At 41.1% G+C, this 14,480-nt stretch overlaps 1 long non-coding RNA gene across 1 annotated transcript in view; it reads left to right on the top strand.

The window, feature by feature from the left end:
• The window catches only part of LOC134860238 (uncharacterized), a 152,675-nt gene that overhangs the window by 105,618 nt on the left and 32,577 nt on the right, over positions 1–14,480 (top strand). The window lies entirely within an intron of this gene.

Here is a 14,480-nt window from a genome sequence, read left to right on the forward strand (position 1 = left end):
CATGAAATAGTCTTGCAAAGGAACAATGTACCAGATGTTTTATTTTCCCTAAATCATAGAGAAGTATAGCACTTTCATTGTGTGTTTAACTGTGTGTCTGTGTGTGCATGTTTGTGCTCAGAAGTGCACTTCCTCTCTATCTGCATGCTGCTGCTTGTCTGCCTGCTGATTGCTTTGATTGATCATTATCTGATGGCCTCTTAATTAGAATGCTAATGAGGAGGAGGTTTTCCGCCCGGCCCCTCTCCTCCGCCGTGCCTTGTCTCTGAAATGAGGCGTAATGGAAATGACATGGGCGATGTGGGATGGATGATCCCCCAGTTAATAATTCCAATCTGTTTATCAATGGCCTGGTCGATTGGCTGCCACACAGAGCTGCGACACAAAACCACTCGGTGTCAGCACCCTGGGTGAAAGGGATTGTGGGAGATGACAGTCACTTCGGTTGAGGCTGATCTGGTAGATTGGAAGGTGTGTCTAACAGGGGGTTTTTTTTCAAGCAAGACACACACAATTATTCCTTTCTGTTGCCTTTAACATCTTGACACAATTTGTAATTACTGTATATAGAGGAAATAGCATACTGAGACTTTAGAGCTCTGTTCACAAGGTTAGAAGAACACAGAAATAAATCATTTTCAGGCGCTGGTTGTGGGGCGCTGGGGGTGGGTTTGTTTGAGATCAGCACGGGGAAAGAAAACGTATTAACAGCATAATAACAAAAGATTATGTTCATCTGGGGCAAGGCCCTCCGTTTTTCTCGCCAGGCGCTGACTGTGAAGTCTTTATTCTGGGAGTCGGCAGCACGCCGCACCCTTAAAAAGGTTATTATGTTCCCTCACTGTGGCAGCACCGGCCCACGGAGCTCCAATATTGTGACGGGGGTCGCCTGTACCACATTAGAGCCAATAAATGTGCGTTGGCACTTCCTCAATTTAAAGTAAAGCCCCCTTTCCCTTCTACCTCCCTTCTTCATTCCTAATAGGGTATTCCAGAAACGCATCTAATAAGTTGTGGGATATCTGCTGTGGGATGGGGCTGAATATTTCTCTCTCGTCTGTTGCTGCAATGGGTATTTGTCATTTTGTTCTTATTTAGTAGGAAACATTATCTCTAGTTGGTTTTTATTTGTATTTCTATTTTTTATTAAAACTTTCTCAACTGCTTATGGCCATTGTATAAACATTTGTATTATTCCTAATTCAAATTAGAGTCATTGTTATGAAGATATGTTAGTTTTTTAATTCAGCTCCTGTTTACATTTTTCAAAACAACCATAAACATGACTCCAGGTGTTTTTCCGAACCAATATCAAACTGCAAACATATTTTATCCTCATTCCTAAAAAGTCCAGGTCCAGTATGTTTATTGTGGCTTTTAAAAAAGTTGAAGTTGGCGAATCTAAACACATTCTAAGCTGGGTTATTCTCTGATGCCTATCATGGGAGCTAATATCAACCTTGGGGATCATCCAAAGCCCACTGGGTCGCAGAGGACTCCAAATTCATGAGGTGTGTGTGTGTGTGTGTGTGTGTGTGTGTGTGTGTGTGTGTGTGTGTGTGTGTGTGTGTGTGTGTGTGTGTGTGTGTGTGTGTGTGTGTGTGTGTGTGTGTGTGTGTGTGTGTGTGTGTGTGTGTGTGTGTGTGTGTGTGTGTGTGTGTGTGTGTGTGTGTGTGTGTGTGTGTGTGTGTGTGTGTGTGTGTGTGTGTGTGTGTGTGTGTGTGTGTGTGTGTGTGTGTGTGTGTGTGTGTGTGTGTGTGTGTGTGTATGATAGGAGCAGAAAAAGAGGTTTGATGATATTGTGATCACCTGTGAATGCCAAAAAAAACATATTGCAGGTTCAAACATCGGGAGCGGTGAAAGTAAAAGGCCTGCAGTCATGAATAATTACCCCAACACACACTCTCACACACACACCTTCTCCCTCACATCCATTACCACATTGAAAGTCTGTAAGTAATGAAGAACATCCTCCAACAGCAGGACAAGCCCTTTCAATGACTGATTGGTGATTGATTGCCCGCAGAGCACCTCCCTAACGGTCACTGTGTGAGGGTTTTTCTTTTCATCTTTTTCATCCTTACAGAGAAAGGGCTGAGGGAAAGATAGAGAGAGGGAGAAGGAGCATGAATTCATTAAATGGGCCAAACCCTTACCTCTAAAATTGATCTCCCTTTTTTCTTTTTTTTGAGCCATCGCCCGATCTCATCTGTATTCCAGATCCATTCCCAGATGATACCCCCTCGATCAAGAGGCAAATGCAATAGAATCATAAATCTCCTTTAAAATATCCCGCTTGAGAACATGTGCATGTTCTGCGGGATGATAGGATCTAATTAAATAAGTCCCTTTTAACATTTTGTGTAAAGGTTTATTTTTCCTGCTTATTCTGCACTGTTATAACATGGAGCCTTAAGGGGTGAAAATGCTACAAAAACACCTTATAACCAAACACATTTGATTAGTTTTCAGCTCGTCTCTTTACAGTCTTCAAGGGATTTCAAGGGTCAAGCAAAGACTAACCATCTGCCCTCCTTCTCCTACAATTAACATTAATGATAATTCAAACAGCTCAGCAGAAAGGATCCAAATGGACTCCCCTGTCTGAGTCAATTAAACACATAATATATCCCGCCTTCTCCAATTGCCACTGACGTGACACTTCCTTCCTCCAACTACCCAATGGCACATTGTCTTGGTCAGCATGTCTTTCTTAAACACCGATTGATTTGAGGCGTTGCCACATTAAACATTAACCAGGGTGCCTGAGCATCTCGTCATGAACACCAGGGGCAATTAATAGAGCAGTAATGGCCGGGCGACAGATCACTCAGACTGTGCTGAGTGATGAGCGGACTGTTACCACCTGTTCAGTGTGGAGGGAAATGAAGTCGAACCTTGGCACCCCGCTGTGAGACGCTGATTGAAATTTACAAGGCTACACGCACGCCACTGACAGCCATGTCGGATTGGACTCTTTGAGGAGGGCCAGACGCGTAACAAGTAAAGCATGTCGTGCTAAAGACTGTAGGCACAGGATGGGCTGATAGATATAAGAGAAGGGCAGAGATGCCTTGTTAGCATTGTAGCGATTGGTCACGCACTTATTAAACATGATATCCGACACACACAAGCGGAAAAAAGGAAACATTAAGGTGTTTGATTAAGTACTTTTCTTTCTTTTTTTTTGTCCAGAATGTACTATTTTAATGTACACATTAAAAAGAGGTAATCAGAAAACGAGATTTTCTCTCAGATAAATCTTTGGCATATCTTACACTACGCCTGGTTTAAAGATATCAAATCTGCTTATTGCTACCATCTTTCATGTCAAAATGATTTTTCTCCATGTACAGTAGCTCAGCATCATCATAAAAGCACAGACCCTTGTGCACTGCTTTACCAGAGAGCCATAAAAACAGCCTCTTGTTCTTAATGTCTTCCCTTCTTTTGTCATTTGCTCCCTCTAACAAGGCTTGACAAGTCTAAAGTGGCCCTGTTTGTTCTCCTTTATCAGGCAGGCAGCTCCCAGCCTCTTGTATTCAACACACACTACAGTGGAACCAGATGTCCTTTTGCCGGCGGCACAACTTTCAAGTTGACAAGGTCCCCCCAGAGGATGGGGGATGGATCGGTGGCAGGCAGAATTTGTGACTAATAGCCAGTTTGATGTGACAGGGCCTCGCCGTCTGGGGAAATTGAAGCGCTCTCCGTGTCGATACCTTTTGTGTCTCGTTCAGTTGTAGGTTATTGTTGGCCTGGCCTTGGGGACCGAGGGCCAGGCAGTTTACATTGCAGACACTACGTGGTCAGCACCAACTTTTTTATTGTGGCTATTGATTGGTCCCGGCCGCCCTGCTGTGGCTAATTTGCTTGTTAACATCAGCCTGAAGTGTCCCAGCCTCCATTTTGTCCCTCACCACTCCTTTATCTCCACACTCTGTCAGCTCAGACACTTTTATCAAGCCATCTTTTTTGTTCCTCTCCAGTCCAATACACAGGGCCTATTTATTAAACAACTAGTTCTTAAGCTGTCATTTAATCAATACAGCTCCCCTCCTCTCGCTGCCTGGAATTAAACACGAGTTAAACACAAACCAGGCATAATGACCTTTTTATGGGGCCCACTCAACCAATGAAATTAACACCAGGGACTGACCATTTATACCTATAAGCCTGTGTAAGTTATTAACTTCACAAAATATCATTTTAAATGACAACACATGGCAGTCAGCGGGGCCACACACTTTCTGCTCCCACCCTCACTGTCATATGTTGAGTCTGTCAGCGCGCCGAGGAATGCCGTGGCTTTCTAACTAACAACAGACTGAATATATCTGTGAGAGAAAAAGAGAGAAGGCATGAATTTTATATTAAATTCCTTTGGCTAATCCACTTCGCTGTTCAGTCCAGACTGAGTTAAGGCAAAATATTAATAATGCATTGAAAGGAGCTTATTTTCTTCCTGCTGGAAAGGGTTTAAGGAGACTGGTACTTTCTGAAGTTATGCATCTTGGTTATTTGTAAGCACCCAATAACTAAGCAGGTGACAGTTGATTTTATGAGATCTTAAGCCCTCCAAAGCCTGAGAACGCCTCTGGTTGGATTTCCTAATACAATAGAGAGATGGTATGAAAAGGAGGTAATGAATCGGAGGTATATTTTTGTCTTGTATCTTTGCAACCTTGAATACTGCTGCCTGAGGCACTTCCTTAACCTTTTACAAGCCAGTTTATATTTTAGCAAACAGCAGATTCCTTTTAATGTCTCATCATATCATATTTAATTATTCAATTAATATTCACATATCAAACTTCTTTTTGTATTAATCTGTCACATGATGTTGTTGATCTACCCACTGAGGGGAGCACTAAATGGATTTGTCTGGCACGGACGCATGTGAAACACTATAAACACTACTTACTGTCACAATGTTGAACCGCTCTCCCATGCCCAACAGTGTTTTGGACTATTTCTCAGTCTGACTGCACTAGTTTAGCTGTCTTTGCCTCGTCTCTGGGAAGTATAATTTTGGTTTTGCGAGCTGCTGTTGTCCTGTGGTAGGGGGACATGGCAGGGAAGCTGTCTGATATGGCGCACTGTCTGTGCCCCCCAGCATGAAACATGTGCACAGACTCATCCCATGTCTCCCTCTGTGGACGGTGTAAGGTTTCCCAGCATGCCGCAGCCTCTGAGAACAGGGGAGATCCAGACATGGTGGCGAAAGCCAAGGGTGACATCAGCAACAACTGGCGCAAGATACCATAGAAACATCAATAATATTTCTTTTGGCATTTCAACTAAATCATATGGGGGGGTACAGAAGTCATTGTTAAGCTATAAACCAGTGAGAAAGTTGGTAAAATGAGTGTGAGAGATCCAACAATCACAACGCATAGATATTCTGTTGTAATAATAAGTAACACCTTAAATACGTCTTATAATGCAGGGTAAAAAATATGAATTTTAAGAATTCATTATATTAAATATTATTAAGGCTGCAAAAAAATATGTTCTAATAATAAGGCTTTTGTCAAGATGTCCAGAAATATTTGAAAATGAAAATTGATGATTTTATCCAAGCAACATTTGAAACCCCCAAAAATATTTAGCTTGCTGACACATACTAGTTTATATCCAAAATTGTATTTCAGAAGCAAAGACAAGCAAATATTTAGCATCTTTCTGGACTATTGAGAAGCAAGTCATCAATAATAATAACTTTCTTTGCCAGCTACTAATTGGTTAATCATCTCAGACCTGAATTCAGTGCTGCATATGCTTTATGTTTCACACACACACAGTGAACACATTCCTTATAGTTGCAGTTCTTTGGATGACATTGCTCTAACTGGACACAGAGGTAAACAGTGACCACTTAAATGCCGCCCTGAGGGGGTTGGATACTCTGACCTCACCACGGCCACGACCCCAACCCGACCATAACCCTGACCCTCACCTGACCTCCAACCTCTAAGTTTAACCCTAACACCAGCTCTCAGCCCGACCTGCACCCTCCAACCTGAAGGCCCGTGCCTCGGAGGCACATCTGCTTTGGGATACGGCCTCTGAGCGAGGAGAAGAAAGACGACGAAATCTGACTCCCAGATGAAATCCACTCAATTTCTCAGTGATCCGCTACCGTGAGACAAATGTTGATCTTTCGTCACTGAAGCAAAAACAGTACAGCTCTTGCACTGGCTCCTCCCAGAATGCATCACGAGCCAGTGGCTGTCTCTTTGGTGCGTTGCTTTGCTGCTCGCTGGTTCGTTCTTTTATAGGTTGTCAAGCATGAAATTAGGCTTTGCTACAACCTCAACATGTGGTGTTTTTGTCGAGACATAAATAGGGATTTCATGGATCATGTATTTTTATTTAAATTGTGTTTATAAGAACACTTATGTGGATTTCAGGAATTAATCAGACACCAAGATATTGGATGTAGGGGTTGAACTGGGGAAACTGATACACAATCTCCACTGTGGCTTTGTTATTTAGTTAAAACGTATTGCCATTTGACTTGTTCCCCTTGGATGCATTACTATATTGTCACTGCACCAAGTCTAATAATATGATTGATTTAAAAACATCACCAGTTGAAGCTGTAAAATACGTTGATGCCCAATAACTCCTGTTCTAGTGTTTAAATTGTAGTCGCTGCACCAGAAGTCTCTTACTGTATAAGGACAAATATGTATCTGTTTATGTAAAGTGGTCTTTGCATTTGCCATTTCACCAAATCTGTCGGAGATTACATAGATCTCTCCTGAGTTGGGCTTTCTGCCACGGATCGGCCTACGGGCTCATCTCGAATGCGGTGGTCTTTTTTGATACATGGGCCTGCGGACTGGCCCAGGAGCAAAAGAACAGAAATAAATTTCCCTTCCTTACCCTTCCCTCCCTCTTCTCCCTTCCCCTGTGTCCCTGTGACTCCCAAGCCTGAGCCGTACTTTTCATCCCAGCCGCGGAAATACTCCCCTACGGCTTTTGGCTTTAGTTCCTTTGCAGCCTAAATCTCTAGACCCCAGAGCTAGCATGGTCCCGGGCTGCATTGGGTGGTCAGTGGTAAAGTTGTAGACTTCCAGCATAGCCAGAAATACAAGAAAGAGAGCACACGTTTTGAGAGAGGAAAAAAAAAGGAATACCACCGCATTAAGCAGACATCCTGTTAAAAACCCTCCCTTTTTGAATCCAGATGCTCATATGGCATCTGACAGTTGTTGGGCCGTAAAGTTCAGGCTTTAAAGCAACTGGCTTTCTGTTTCTGTTTTCAGCTTTAGCCTCCTAGACTGTAATGAAAGCAAAACAGTAGAAAATTCCCACATTATTAAATAAAACATGTTGCTGGCCAGAGGCCAAACATTGTCACGCCAACAGGAGCAGAGCACACGGTCTATTGTGTTATAATTTCGACATGATTGGAACGACAGATAACATGTGAAATGTTGCAAGTAATTGAGATGTTCAGAAAAATACATGTATGTAAGATGTCAATATGTTATTTTTTAGTGTTCTGGTTATAGTTCTCCTGTATGTGAATATCACAAGATTAAAGCTAGACACGAGTCCAAATTTCAAAGACATGAAATTAATCTCACCCTTACAGACATGATATCTGGTGTCAATACTACACTTAAATGCCCTGTCCAGACCCGAGACCCAATCAATTTACGGTCATGTAGGAGTCGGTCAGAGCCCCCCAAGCCAGTGCAGCCAGGGTCATCAGGGGGTCACCATCACACCCCCCCCTGACCTTGGCCGAAGCAGTTTATTAATAAGACAGCTGTGTGTGTCTGCATCAGATGATATCAGACAGGGTTTAGCATATTAACAAGTCTTCAAGAGCAGATTTAACTGCCGGCTCTCTCCTGCTTCATGAAATCCATTCAAAAAACAATCAAAAACTCTAAGACTTATCTGACTTAGTAAACTGAATACATTTTAATTGTTACGGTTTATTTGACAAAGATATTGATGCAACTGTGATCAGAATTTCGCAATATTTTTTTATAATTCTTAAACTATTAATGACGAGTGAAATGACAAAAGAAAATCTGCAAATGTATCGATGATATATAATAATAATTCATTGTATTAATCATTTTTGTACTGTATCAGTTGTTAAGACCAACAAAGATAACACTTCAGATGAATAAAAGCAATAGATCCTACCATTGGATAAGGTAAAATCAAAAAAACTCATAACGCATGTTTGGGCCTTTTTATTTTATAAAAAATAAATCCAAACTAATTAATTGATTGTCGAGACAGTTGCAGATAACTTTTGCCGATTAACTTATTGTTTGATTTTTTTTTCAGCACTACAATGATTATTCATCCCACATTGAGGAATTGTGTGTGAATTTATATACAAGTAGAAACCACGTATCAGAACTGATAAAAAATGTATTATAACTCAAATCACCAAGTATCATGACCATGAATACTTTTATTTAATGTCCAAATTGCTTACCTGCTGAACATTTGTTCTGCAATAAGGAATAGTTTTCTTCCTTTCTTCCAATCTGGCTTCAGGGTGCTTTTCGGGTGCATGAATATTCTTTACCTCTTCCCTGTCTCCCTTTCTCTTTTTCTCCACTGCTGACGGTCTTATCAGAGGATTCCTGTCTATGGAATCCTGATAAGCAAACACAACACTAAAAGGAGACAGAGACATTAATTACTTTTCTGGAATACCTTTTCCATGGCCTGCCTGGATGAATTTAAAATAAAGATAAAAATATCTATTTATCACATTGTTATACACTTTTGGACGAGCTATAGTTTAGGTAGGATAAGATGTTTCTATTCAAATTTAAAGTTACCTTCCTCAGATGGATAGTCTTTTTCATTTTCTGTTCCCAAGCGTTTGGGAGCTAAATATAATAAGGAAGAAAAGATATAAAGGATTTTTAGTCTCATAAAAGTCTTTGTTGTTGTTTGCTGTGAATTGTAGGATTTTATTGTGATCTGGCTCAAGTCAAAGACATTGGAAATTGATTCTTTGAGCGATGATATAGTATGTTTCCTCGATAAAACATGGGTTTTTAAGAGGAACAGAGTCACAGGTCATCTTCTTGAAAATCCCGTATATTCCTGCCTGAAATGCACAGAAGCTACAATGTAGGAAAATACCATTACTTTGAAATCCACAGTATTGCAAAGGGAAAAAAAGAATATAGTATATATGGGCAGATGAGCGGGAAAAAACATGCCCACCCCCCTCCGGTTCCCTCTTTTCCCGCCTGTCTTCTGCTGGTATCCTCAACACCTTTCTTTGGGATTTACTTAGAATATGAAGGGATTGAAGCTACACCTGGCTTGACAGACACTGTGCTACTTTATTAAACCTCATGCGCCAACTACGGCACTGTATTAAAATTGAAAGGGAGGCAGTGAGAACCCGATTCTTCTGGATAGATGGTGGCAAATCCTTGGTCAAATCACCTCGGATCTGTCTCTCCTCGCAGCCAGCTCCCTCTGAAGCACAGAGAGGCCCTATTGATATTTAGATGATGCTGTCCTACGTATATAGGTATCTTTTTTAAAGATATTGATTTTAAATTGCACATTAGGCCTATTCCATGCTGCTCGCTATATCTTAAAGATAGGCCACTTCTCCCTTCCCCAGACGCTATCTTACGTGTGGGAATTTGTATGGATTTTTTGGGTCTTGTTTGCAGTGATGGGGGAGCGAATGCAATAAGTGCTCCATTACTTACACAATCTGTGAGTGCTCAGAAAATTAGTCACCAGTGACCTCTTGGCCTCGCTCTCATTCTCATTCGCAGTCAAAAGACCTGATGGGAATAAGAATAAAGTCAAACTAATGGGATGATGCTCTGCCGGCTACGCAGCTCCCGCAGCAGCAGCCTGTCAGAAAATATGAGTCTGCACCTGTGGGTTATATTAATAAAATCATTCACCATTTTTACTGATGAAATATGAAAAGTAAACCATAGAAACATGCATTATCTCATTAATACAACATAGCACCTATAAATGAAACCTTAACACCTTATGATCAATGCCGTTTTAATATGCTCTACACTAGTTCCATTTCCATGTCTGCAAACATCATTAAAAGTTTCTAAAATTGGATTCTGTCTGGTTGTCAAATCTGTAAGGTGACTCAATGTTTAGTGAGTAAAATGTCTGACATGCTTAACAAGTCATATTTAATTTGAATATATGAGTTAACATAATCTTCACTTACCTTCTAGATTAATGTCAATATCTGTCTTTCTGGACGTGCCAAAAGATCAATGACTAGTCTGACTTTTGGTGATTTCAATTAAGAGCCCTTTTTGGAGGGGTTTTCCATTTCGTGTACTGTGTTATTGTATAACTCAAGTACATAAATGGTCTGGAAAGACTACAATCCCAAAGTTCCCTCCAGACTGAAACTGCTTAATTGGACCTCTTAGATTACTTCCATGACATAATGACATCGCTATAAAACACTCAGACTTCTATTGGCCAGCGCTCCACAACATTCTACGTGATAGGCTAAGGGGCAGGACATAGCAGATGACCATACAAAACATAGCCGGGCCAGCTAACCAATCAGAGCAGACTGGGCTCTGGTTTCGGACAGAGGGGGAAAATGGTGAAAACACTTTTAGAACATTAAAGCATGTCACAGTTAGCATTAGCGTGATGGGGCCTGTTTAACAATTTGTCCTGTATCGTCACGCATGTAAATAGCATGATGTCAATCAATCAACAACAAGGACCTGCTATAAAACTTTAATATCTTATGAGGTTAAACTGTAGCTTTGTGTTGAATTTGGCATATTCAGTGTGCGACCAATAGTTCAGTTATATGTATTTGTTTGCAAGGATATATCACACAGAATAAGTAACCTCAATATATTGCATGCAGGCTTAACTTGCCCGTGTATGGAAATTCATAGGGGAGGGAGGGCAGGTGGTGTAAAACTTAAAGCACTTCCTTCGAGTTATTTTTAATGAAAATAAAGTAGGATCAGCACAAATCGAACAAATGATGAGAAACGACCTGGCAGAAGGTTGTGTTCTCCCTCTGAGGTGATACTGAGGGAGGCGGAGAGGCACAGGAGGGCCTCCATCGCCCTCCCTTTTCCTGCCTTTGCTTTTTTCCCACTTTTTCCTCTCCCTCTCCCTCTCTAGCTTGCTCTCCCTGTTTCTGCCTCTCTGTGCTCCTCTTACCCCCTACATGTTTTTCACCCTCCCTTTCCACTGTCTCAAAATATGAAAGACCTTGCATCTTCTCAGTCCTAAGTCCCCCCCTCCCATACACATGCAAGACAAATCACAGTGATGCATCATTTAATTTAATAAATGAAGCTTGAGAAACCTGATCACACAACACACTTGTCTCTGTAAAGTAGCACAAGGGGACTGACTGTTGCCAGATGCCGCTAGATGTCTCTGAACAAAGAGGACACACACATGTGATCCCTTTGGGTTTGGGGCGACACAGCCTATTCCATGGGTGCCAACAGAGCTCTCACTCTGTATGACTGACTGTACTTCGACATCACAGGGAGAAAGGGAAAGATACTCCCTCGTCTTGAAGACTAAAATGGAAAATCCATTTACCCAAGCTGACTTTTAGTTTTTAAATTGAGTCCATTATGAAACTGTGCTGTATGTATGGAAATGTGGAGGCCAACACATAGAGCTAAATCTGCATCGCTCCCAACTTGTTTCTGCTGAGCGAAAGGAAACTACCTGCAAAAATTGAGAGACAAGCCTTGATACCCAAAAGAGATATGGCAACAAATACATATACAAAGGTCTGAAATAGTCAAGTGGATGTTCACAAGATATTTAACTTGTGGATAAATACTTCATTGCTAGGTCAAACAAGTTCCTAGGAATGTGTCAAAGTGCCAACAAAACAACAATATATTAAAAAAATACAACAAGCTCAGGTTTTCACCTTATCATGAAGGGCAACATTGATGGAAAATACTTCAAAATATAAGTTACACCAAACCAGAAAAACAGATGGAAGAACAGATATCAAAAGTGCTTGAGTTCACTTTTCCTGCTTTCCTCCTTACTGATCTAATAAAACATGGACAGACTATAATTGATAGTCTTCATAAATTAAAACGTATAAGAAGAATATTGGCAAATACAACTTGAAGACTGCTTGCCTTGCTTGCTTCTGGAAAAAACAAGACTTTTTGAAGATCCAAGAGCTTTAGAAAATCATGGCATTTCTTTTGTTTTCTCCAAACGTGTTAACAGCTGGAGGCCAAACTTTGCCTTGAAAGTGGGTTTATTGTAAAATGTTCTGGCTTCAGATTAAGAGATTTGGCCAGGAAAACCACCGACAAAAGTCGTTAATTTTGTTTCTCTGAGGTTTGGTGCTTGGCAGGTAGTGTACAAACGGTATATCTGAGCTTTTTCACTCACAATAATGGTAAAATAAAAGATAAAGATAAGATATACGTTATAAATCCCAAATTGGGAAAATGTTTTCGTTAATGAAAGTAGTGAGATTCAACCAGACCAGAGAGTCACTAGCCAATAAACAAAAACTATAAGTTGAAAGACGCTAAATTGCCTGCAAAGGAAACTTCAGAGTTGAGTGCTATTTCTGTTTCATTATTACATTACATTACATGGTCCCTTTTACATTACCTGTAGTGATTTTAGTTGTTAATATAAATATATGTTTAGCTCTAAAGAAGAATGCTGCTTTGGACCCAATGGAAGGATGTCATGAGAACAGGGCATAGACTGAATTCAAGGTAGCACAACTTGCACTATATCAAACTTTTCCATCTTCCCATTGGTTGAGTCCATCAATGTGTATACCCTGACTGAGAGAGAAAGATCTGACAAAATTCCTTTGTCATGGGTGGGGAAAGACGATTATTTATGGTGTTGTTTTCGCTTATGTATTCCCTTAATTAAAACATATTGGCTTCCAACAGCAATATAAGAAACAAATTGCTTTGGCATGGCTCTGGCAGTTGGAGGACAGACTCTGCATATTGGCAGATCAACTGAGATGGGATTTGGAGTCTTTGAAACTACATTTGTGCTTCAGACTATGGTAATGAGGCCCTAGAAGAGTGATATCACCATCCCCAAATATTTAGTTTGTAATTTTGTGGTTACAGACCCCTCTGTGTGTCCATGTGTGCAGCATCAGGGCTGGGTGCATGTGTGGAGCAGCTTTGGATTGCTGAGTGAGCATTTGGGTATTGCTTTCACTCATTACATATTATTAGAGGACTACCTGTTTCACAAGGTAATCATTATTGGAGAATAGTTCATCAGGAAAGTACATCCTATCTATATGTAGTCCGTGTTTTCAAGGGGCTCTATTATGCTCATTTTCAGGTTTCATATCTATATTTTGTGCCTCTACTGGGACATGTCTCTATGCTTTAACGTTCAAAAGCTCTTTATTTGTTCTCATACTACCTGTGCTGCAGCACCTCTTTTCACCCTCTGCCTGAAACCAGAGCCCAGTCTGCTATGATTGGTTAGCTGGCCATCTCTGTTGTGACCACTTAAAGATATCCCGCCCCTTAACCTATCACAAACAATGTGTTTAATGCACTGATTATTACGTAAAATTAAACTACTGCAATTCAAAATATTTTTAAAAACTGTTTTCTTTCACCAATTGACCTTTGCAATAATTCTGTGAGGTGTAATCTGCAGTTTTTTTTAATTCTATAAACTAAAATATGCCTTCATCTATGTGTGGGAGTTCAATTGTGTGTGTGTGTGTGTGTGTATGTGTGTGTGTGTATGTGTGTGTGTGTGTGTGTGTGTGTGTGTGTGTGTGTGTGTGTGTGTGTGTGTGTGTGTGTGTGTGTGTGTGTGTGTGTGTGTGTGTGTGTGTGTGTGTGTGTGTGTGTGTGTGTGTGTGTGTGTGTGTGTGTGTGTGTGTGTGTGTGTGTGTGTGTGTGTGTGTGTGTGTGTGTGTGTGCGTGCCCATGAGGAAGATGTTTTCAATCGGTTGACTGTGATGCTTTCAGCTGGGACTAAGAAGAGACAGTCCCTCCTCAAACAACAGTGAGGGCTGGCGATATGCTGCGGCGATAATGGCCTCTTTGAAAACAAAAAGCCCCCCTCCCCTCCTGTATTTTGGAGGGAACATATGTTTGCCTGTCTCTACTTCTGTCAACAGCCTCCACTACAGTGGCAGAGACCAGAGAGAGCTCCGCTGCTCGTGTGCTGAGGGGAGGAGAGCTTCCCTGTCAGGCACGGCTGATATGACGACTCATTTCACAGCAATGCCCTGGTGTGGTTTCTCCGTAAACATGGGGTATGAAAAATGCTTTTTGGGAGGCAGAAGTTTGTGGTGGGGACAAAAACATGACATAAGCCCTTCCAAAAAAACGCTTTAACTAAATTGGCAAAATGTTCTGTTAGGTAAACCAAACTCTAGCCCTCGACCTCTCTCTACCCCCAACTATGAGTCTCAGTCTTTCTCTACTTCTGAGAGTGGATAGTGAAACCAGATG

Source organism: Eleginops maclovinus, chromosome 23, assembly GCF_036324505.1.
Source record: "Eleginops maclovinus isolate JMC-PN-2008 ecotype Puerto Natales chromosome 23, JC_Emac_rtc_rv5, whole genome shotgun sequence".
Classification (NCBI taxonomy): domain Eukaryota; kingdom Metazoa; phylum Chordata; class Actinopteri; order Perciformes; family Eleginopidae; genus Eleginops; species Eleginops maclovinus.